The following is an 8,111-nucleotide window of genomic DNA, read 5'->3' as shown; positions in this document are numbered from 1 at the left end:
TCTAAAAAAAGCTAAAATTTGAAAATATTCTAGAAAAAGCTAAAATTTTTAAGGAGGTGGATCTCGGCTTCTACATCAACTCTGCCTTTTGTCACTTCGTCTGATTTTTCTTGGATTGGGAGATAACGTTAAGTCAAAGTGTTACCCGAAAAAGAAACTTTCGGTTTGACCAGCTCGTTTCGAAGCCCAAACGATGAAATTTCGGCCCGATTCAACCCCCTGGGGGCTAGCCCAAAGTTGTATATCTTGAAAAACCATCCAATTTTAAAAAAAAGATTATCTCAATCGAGCATCGTAGGACTAAGTTATGGCCTTCGGAAGTTTGGCCTGTGACTTAGCTTTCCGATATGGCGGATCTCGCTCTTAAACTTTGTCCTACCCTGCTCGTAATGGTCAAAGTGGTCTGCATTGAGTTTGAGGATTCTCTTGGATTAGTGTGCACTAATTTTGTGCTTGTGTCGTACTTTTGACATGCTTGCGGCTTCTACCCCCACTGTTGGAGATTTGGCACCAACTTGAGAAGAGCGGGCAGGTTTCAAGAGGAAATTGACTTTATTATTTTCTACAGAAACTTGACCCCTACATCCTCTGCCACTACTTTCACCACCAATGTCAGCACCATCATCTCCTGATTTGCTATTTTGCTGGTAGATGAATGTATTTGAACTAACGTTTGAAAAAGTGGCTGCTGTATGGAGGTGAGTGACTGCATAGTGAACATGCATTATGTGGGCCACATATGTGGTTGCATATGTAGTTCGCATTTTAAACATTTAAAAGATAAAATACATTGTATATGATAATTATAGTATTTTTCATAAATAAATAAATAATAGGAATATTAATGACAATAATATCTAGCAAGTAGTGCTTACTACTCAGTACTTGATTCTTAGTGGCGATAATTATAGCACAATTAGCATATTGACATTGTTAATATACATGCATCTAGCCCACTTGAACCCACATACAACCCAACCATTATCTTAAACATGCCTTATTTACATGGCTGACATGGTCACCTCATGCTAAAAAGGCAATATAAGTAGTTGCATAATGATAAGTAAGCTGCATATATGGCCGTACAATGTTAATCCTAGTGCATGCATATCGTTAAAGTGCTAAGCAAAATGACTTTTCAATCCAGATGCAGCCTGACTGCATATAGTAATTGCAAGTGGGGTATGCGTGTATGCATATGTGGCCTTATGTGGGCCTATTTGGGTTGATCACCGTCTGATCATGCTATTTGTGATTGGACTTGTGGTACTTGTGATTAGATTTGAAAGGATTTGGATGCTTAACCCGGCGAGAATGCTAGCACTTAAAGGGGGAAGTATGTGAGTGAGGACTCGTGCAGGGATGTCTTTAGCCCCACATTTGTTATGCACTAGGCACTTATATATGACAAGGAATTCAAATAACACTCTCTGGTGGCTAGGCCTTTTTGGGTGAGGTTTTGGATTGATACAAAACTATAGTGAGCAAAGATGCAATTCCAATGATTAAAATAACAGGAGGGATGACACCCTGTTCCACTAGCATCAGCAGGCATGTGATAAACGACTGCACATCCTCTAGGGCAAGGTTCGTCGAACCAGCACTAGAGATCGTATTGATTGGGGACTGATTCGGTATGGTATGGGTCTGTATTGTATTGTTTCGAAATGAATCAAAACAGGGAGGAAGGGGAGAGGGAGTGGGAGAGGGCTGAGGGAAACCCTAACCCTAACCCTCAGAGCGAGAGAGAGAAAGGGAGGAAGGGGGACGATTGCGGGAAACCCTAACCACCGGTTAACTGCTGACTTCTTTGCTAGCTTGCCCGAAACTCTATCTTCAGAAGGAAACTAACCCTCGGAGCAAGAGAGGGAGTACCGGAGGTGCTCTTGACCATTGTGAGAAGCTAGGGGGGGGGATTGTGCGCGGGTGGGCAGGGGCGCTCTCTTGAAATTGCAAGTAGAGTTGGGGGGGGCACTCTTCGTGAGAAAGTAGGGGAGGTGGGGTTTACACTAAGCCAACCCTATCTCGAATTTATAGGCTAGACCGTGTCGGTACCCCATTAGTCTGGTTTGGTACGCTACGAATTGGCCGGTTTGGCATGGTTCGACCATCTTTATTATAGGGTTTGACTCGTAAGACATGCTTGGTTTACTTGAAATCTTAATTTTTTCTAGATGGATTATACATACTAACGAGCAATGTCAAAACTAAACACTTAGAAGAATCTAATATATTAAAGTTTCATAGCCAAAATAGGTCTTACAACCATTGTCTGTAGACATGATTATATGTCAACATATAACATCTTGTTTTAATATGCTTTTAAATATTTTTAGTCTTTAGGAATACTATCGAGATTAAGAGAACAAGACCTAGAGATTTTTTTCCTACTTATTATTGGGCACTTATGTAGGACTAAAGAATCCAAATAACATTTTCTTGCTAGCTTTTTTTAGATGAGATCCTAGGTTGTTACAAATGGTATCAGAGAGGACCTGACCCATGGCCCATGTGGACTTTGTGAATGGTCTTAGATATACTTGCTTCATGAAATCAATTTGCAAATGCTCTTCCATGGACCGTTGTTCAGGAGCTTGTTGAGCAATCAAGCAGAATCACTATTGTGGTAGTTGAAGAGAAAGAAGGGCAGCAATTAAAGATGCAAAGGAGGTGAACTAAAGATTTCAACTGAAGGATGTTCTTTATTACGAATTGTGACTTGGGTCACTGAATCCGTTGTTGTTTTTGGTGATGTTAAGTCATTAAGCCTTGCGTAAGTAATTGTCCAATGTCCTTTCGTTATAGGAGAATTGTTGTAATTTGCTCAATAGTGGATTAGACACAAAAAGGAAAGACACAATGGCCAGCCTTAGCTTATAGGAAGTAGGGGTGCAAATGAGCCGAGCAGCTTGCAAGCTGCTCGAGCTCGACTCGGGTCCAAGCTCGACTTGAATCGACCTTTGACGAGCTCGAGGAGCTCAAACAGTGTTTCGAGTTGAGCTCGAGTAGCAAAATACTTGGCTCGAAGGCTCACGAGCATAGTTGAGTATATGTATATTTTTAATAGTATTATATTTTATTTGTAATATGTTATTAATTCAATATTTTAAAATATAATATTTTGTTATATTTTGTTTTAACAATATTTTTATTTAATTATGATGAAGGCTCGAATTCGAGCTTGAACTAGAGTTCGAGTATGTTTTGGTCAAGGTCCGCCCGTACCGGTCCGGCTCGGCGTACCGGTCGCCGGCCGGACCGGTACGGTACCGGCGGGCTCCGCGAGCCAGACTTTTTTTTTTTAATGTTGTCTCTGTTGGATCTTAAATTAAATGAAAATTGATGTTTTTTTATTACTTTTTTCATGATTTTTGATATTTTCATATTTAAATTTAGGGTTGAAATTTGAAACATATATGATGCATCATTGGCATGTTATGTTTTTCCTCCCGTTCGAAATGATAAAATCATACACATAAATATCTTCGAATTAAGATAGAATCATTTACATACATTTAAAGTACTTTAGGATTTCTAAAATCGGGGACGAGTGCCGATGGCTCTCGTAGATATCTGGATCATAAGTATAATCAGGAGGAGGCAAATCAACCCAATCAGAAGGAACACGCGCCAGGTTATAAAAACTGTCGGATCTCTCGCTCACGCTCTGGCTCTGAGAGGTGTCCTCTGATTGTGTAGGGGCCCATCCAAATATGGCGGAAGCAAAATCCAATGCACCATATCCGTATTCGTCAGGCTGAGGCTGTGGATAATAGAATCCGTATCCGTATGTCCTCGGATCTGCAGTCGTATCCTGTCTTCCTGAACGACCTCGAGAAGCCCGTCTTCTATATCCAATAATATCCTCACGATCTCTATCAGGTGGTCGACCGTGGTCCGTATCCTGTGTAGCACCCATAAATTGGGACTCACCGGTGAAATAAAGACCACCCTCCGGCTGTGTCTCATGAGTACCATACTGTCCTCCGCTCCCTCCATGGCTAGAAGATCCATCACCACCAGAACCTTCATCGCTGCCAGTCCAAGTCTCTTCCTCGACACTCTCCATTGGGATTCTTTGTTTTCCTTTCCTGGCCCTCTCTGTCTGGCTCCCCTGTGCCTGCGGCTGATCAGCTCTGGGAGTGCGTGGAATATTGCGCTCAGCCCATTGCTCTGGATCGACCCCAGCTTCGGTGGCTATGAAGGTAGCTGTCGTGGAGGCGATCCTGGCTCGTCAAGCTCGGGCTCCTGCTGCTGGCCTACAAGCCAGCCGAGGTAGTGGATCATCGTCATCAGCGGTGAAGGACCCGTAAATCGGATCTGTATACTTGAGCTCCACTTCCTCCTGGATGCACTTTAGCCTCAACCGCAAATTGTAATGCACATAAACAAGGTCGTTGAGGCGCTTTTGCATCAAACGGTTTCTTTGTTTGCTGTGGATAAGGGCGAAGGTGGACCAATTGCGCTCACATCCACTAGAGGAGACTGTTTGGGAGAGGATCCGGATAGCTATCCGCTTTAGATTTCTCGCGGATCCGCCAAAATGCACCCACCATTCAGCTGCAAAAATATTTATGAAGATTACATATATGATAGTTCCATAATAGTAACTAAGTAACACCAGGTGAATGTTTTGCTGATGTGTCACGTACCTGGATTCATATTGTGTTTGCTGACGACAGCCGCTCGTTGGCCAAAACTGTAGCTGCCCTCTCTAAATAATTTGCTCTGTGAAAAATAAGTATAAGAAAACCATGTTAATAATTGAAGATGCTGATATACTTTACACATGCTAGTAATTACTAAATCATAATTACCTCTTCAAGACATAGGGCCGCTTTTTCTGGATCTGCCTCCATCTTGTAAATCACATTACGCAAAGCATCCAGAAGTGTTTCATCCATACCAATTCCATCTATGCTGTACTGAAACCGGGGGTTTAGGTAGTATGCTGCACATATACGAGACTATCTTAGCATAATTATATAATTATATCCATCACTATAATTGTCACTATAATTATATCTTAGTTTACCTGCTAGATGTAATTCCGTACCCATTTGCGCTCCCCACCGTTGCTCAATGATGTTGATGTATGACCGGCCATGTGCTGGATCTGCCTCCATAATCTGATCCTTTGCCTTGACCATCATGTGATACAAAAACCCCATCTGGGGGTAGATCTCGCTATCTACGGCCCGCAGCACTTCATATAATGGTTTGATAGCCTTGACTATTGTAGTAGCCCGCTGCCAGAATGGCTGTCTCGTCACCAAGTCTTCTATCTTGCTTCCTTCAGTGCCGGCATAAGAATATCTACTATCATACCACTCGGGACTGGCAAACATCTGACGTAGGGCTCCTCTCTTCTCGAGTATGCTATCAAGTGCGATGAAGTTGGTAGCAAACCGTGTGACTCCTGGTCTCAGAATCTCTCCCCCTGCATACTTTCTCATCAATGAAAGAACCCAGTTATGGTTATAAATATACCTCGTAATGCGTTGGGCTGTCTCCACCGTTTGTTGCACCCTACGGATCTTTCCAATGTCCATCAACATAAGATCGATACAATGTGCAGCACATGGGGTCCAGAAAATATGTGGCCGCCGCTCCATCAAGACCTGCCCGGCAGCCTTATATTGCGGCCCATTATCAGTGACGACCTGCACGACATTCTCCTCTCCTACCAGATCAATCACATCCTCCATAAGTTTCAGCATGTACGAGGTGTTGTGCACAGAAGCCGAAGCATCAATCGACTTGTGGAAGAAGGTCTTAGCATCACAGTATGTCAGGAAGTTGATGATGCTCCGCCTGGTCGGACCGGTCCAACCATCGCACATGATGGTTAGTCCATATATGGGCCACTTGCTCTTGTAGGAGTCAATCCAATTCTCCAGCTCCTCCTTATTGTTGTCAAGAAGCTCACCGTATATATCCTTCGGGCCTGGAGGAGCTACACCGGGACCGGCAGCTTGTATGGCGGCAATGGCAGACCTGTAGTATGTATTGTCTGCCACATTCGCTGGGATGTGGCTGAAGTGAAACCAGGATCCAATAGCTCGCCACATAGTTTTCTTCTTATCCTTCATCCACATTGTGTCTACCCTCTGCTGCCTTGAATCTCTACTGGGGAGAGCATGCGGATCTACATCATGAATTGTCGCTCCTTCTGCAACTCCTCTAGATGACTTCTTTCGGCTACCAAAACCACCCAGCATAGATGCAATCCGGCCACGTTCTTTGCCGACGCCCTCCCTTACTGAAGTTGTCCTCAAGAACTCTGGATCTTGTCTAGTGCTTCGAGAACCGCCGCCCGACTCGTATGCAGAGGGCCCAAATCGAGCCCTATGCCTGGCCACCTCCTCCTGCTGCCACTGATCATCCAGGCTTGCATGCATGGCCGCCTGAATATCTGCCTCCTCCTCATCTAGATCCTCGACCTCCTCTGGCTCCCTTGAGTGATAGGAAGGTGGCTCTGCCGCTTGGCGATCGACCTCCGCCCTCTTCTTGGAAGCCATCTCCTTCGCTTCTTTGGCCTCAGCAAGATTCTGCCTCATCAGCACACGAATCTCGTTAGGACAATTTCGGCACGTAGCAACCTCACCGGAATTTCCGGCTAAGTGTTGCTTCAACCTGGTTACCCCTCCTCCCTTGAAAATCTTGTCGCAAAACTTGCATTGAAACTGGTGTCGTTGCCCCTCACTTCCAAGTCTTCGCCCATAAGACCAGCCAATATCACGCTTTGCAGGGTTCGTTTTTCTTGATGGCTCCATTTCTATCATAAAAGGACAACTTATCAAAAAATTAAGCTAATAAAGTAAATTTTTGCATTATCTTATTATTTAAGTAATTTATAAACTATTTTTTAAAGTAAATTATTAACAAAATTAATGAAATAATATAGGATAAAAAAACCGCACCTTAAATAGTCTCCGCTGGATTTTTTGGGCAGGACCTCCTCCTCGCTATCTCTCAAATCTTTCCGTCTCCGCACCTTAAATAGAACCTCTCAAGTCTCAACCTCAAATTGTTTGGGAAAGAAGTGAGCCTCGTTCGGTTTTTATAACCGAACGAGAGGCTTAAGATCGTGCTGTTAATCCCAGATTAACAGAAAATCCCAGCTTAATATCGTTAAATTGGTACGGAAAGAAGTGGCCGGTCGGCCACTTCCTTGGTTTTTAATGGGAAGGAGTGGCCTCCGGCCACTCCTTTTCCCATTAAAAAAGGGAAAAAGCTGTGGCCTGTCGGCCACAGCAATTTTTTATTTTTTTTTTTTCTTTGAAAGAAGTGGCCGGTTGGCCACTTCCTTCTTAAAACCACGCGCGCCGCGTGGTTTTTGAAACCACGCGCCGCGGTGGTTTTGGGAACCACAGCGCCTCGCTGTGGTTCCCCAAAAAAAAAAAAAAAAAAGTGAAAGAAGTGGCCCACGGGCCACTTCTCCCTTAAAACCACGCGCCGCGCGTGGTTTTTGAAACCACAGCGCGAAGCTGTGGTTTCTAAAAAAAAAAAAAAACACCCGGTACGAGTCCCGTACTGGCCGGTACGGGGTCCGTACCGGCCGGTATATACCGGTTTTCATCTGTCTCCGGTACCGGTCAAGCACTGGACCGGTTTGTACCGGCCGGTACGGACCGGTACGGCTTTCCTTGGTTTTGGTTGATATTCGAGTCGAGTCAAGTCGATCTCTAGTGGTGCTTTTTTTAATCGGGTCGAGCTCGAGCTTGGATATTAATGCTCGATCAATCTCGAGTTGAGTTTTGAGCCCAATTATTTTGAATCGAGTCGAGTTGGAGCTTCTAGCTACTCAACTCAATTTGGCTCGGCTCAATTGCACCCCTAATAGGAAGTATATAGAGGGTCACAAGGCGTTGACTACTGTTAATTTAGGGGCAAAATTGCCAGTTACAACATTAGTTACTTAAAAAATCAAAAGAACTGGTAAGTTCTAGCTATGGAAGTCAACAACAGGAGTCTTATGATAATTGCTGGAATAATGTTCGTATCAAATTGCAAATAGCAATAAGAGAGGATATCGAGCAAAAGATAAAGAAGGGAGTTATGCGCTTATGTAATTTTCTTGATTGTTTCTTTGAACAGCAGCACTTAAT

This window comes from Phoenix dactylifera, unplaced genomic scaffold, assembly GCF_009389715.1.
Source record: "Phoenix dactylifera cultivar Barhee BC4 unplaced genomic scaffold, palm_55x_up_171113_PBpolish2nd_filt_p 000945F, whole genome shotgun sequence".
Classification (NCBI taxonomy): Eukaryota; Viridiplantae; Streptophyta; class Magnoliopsida; order Arecales; family Arecaceae; genus Phoenix; species Phoenix dactylifera.
Note: the sequence above shows the minus strand (reverse complement) of the source record.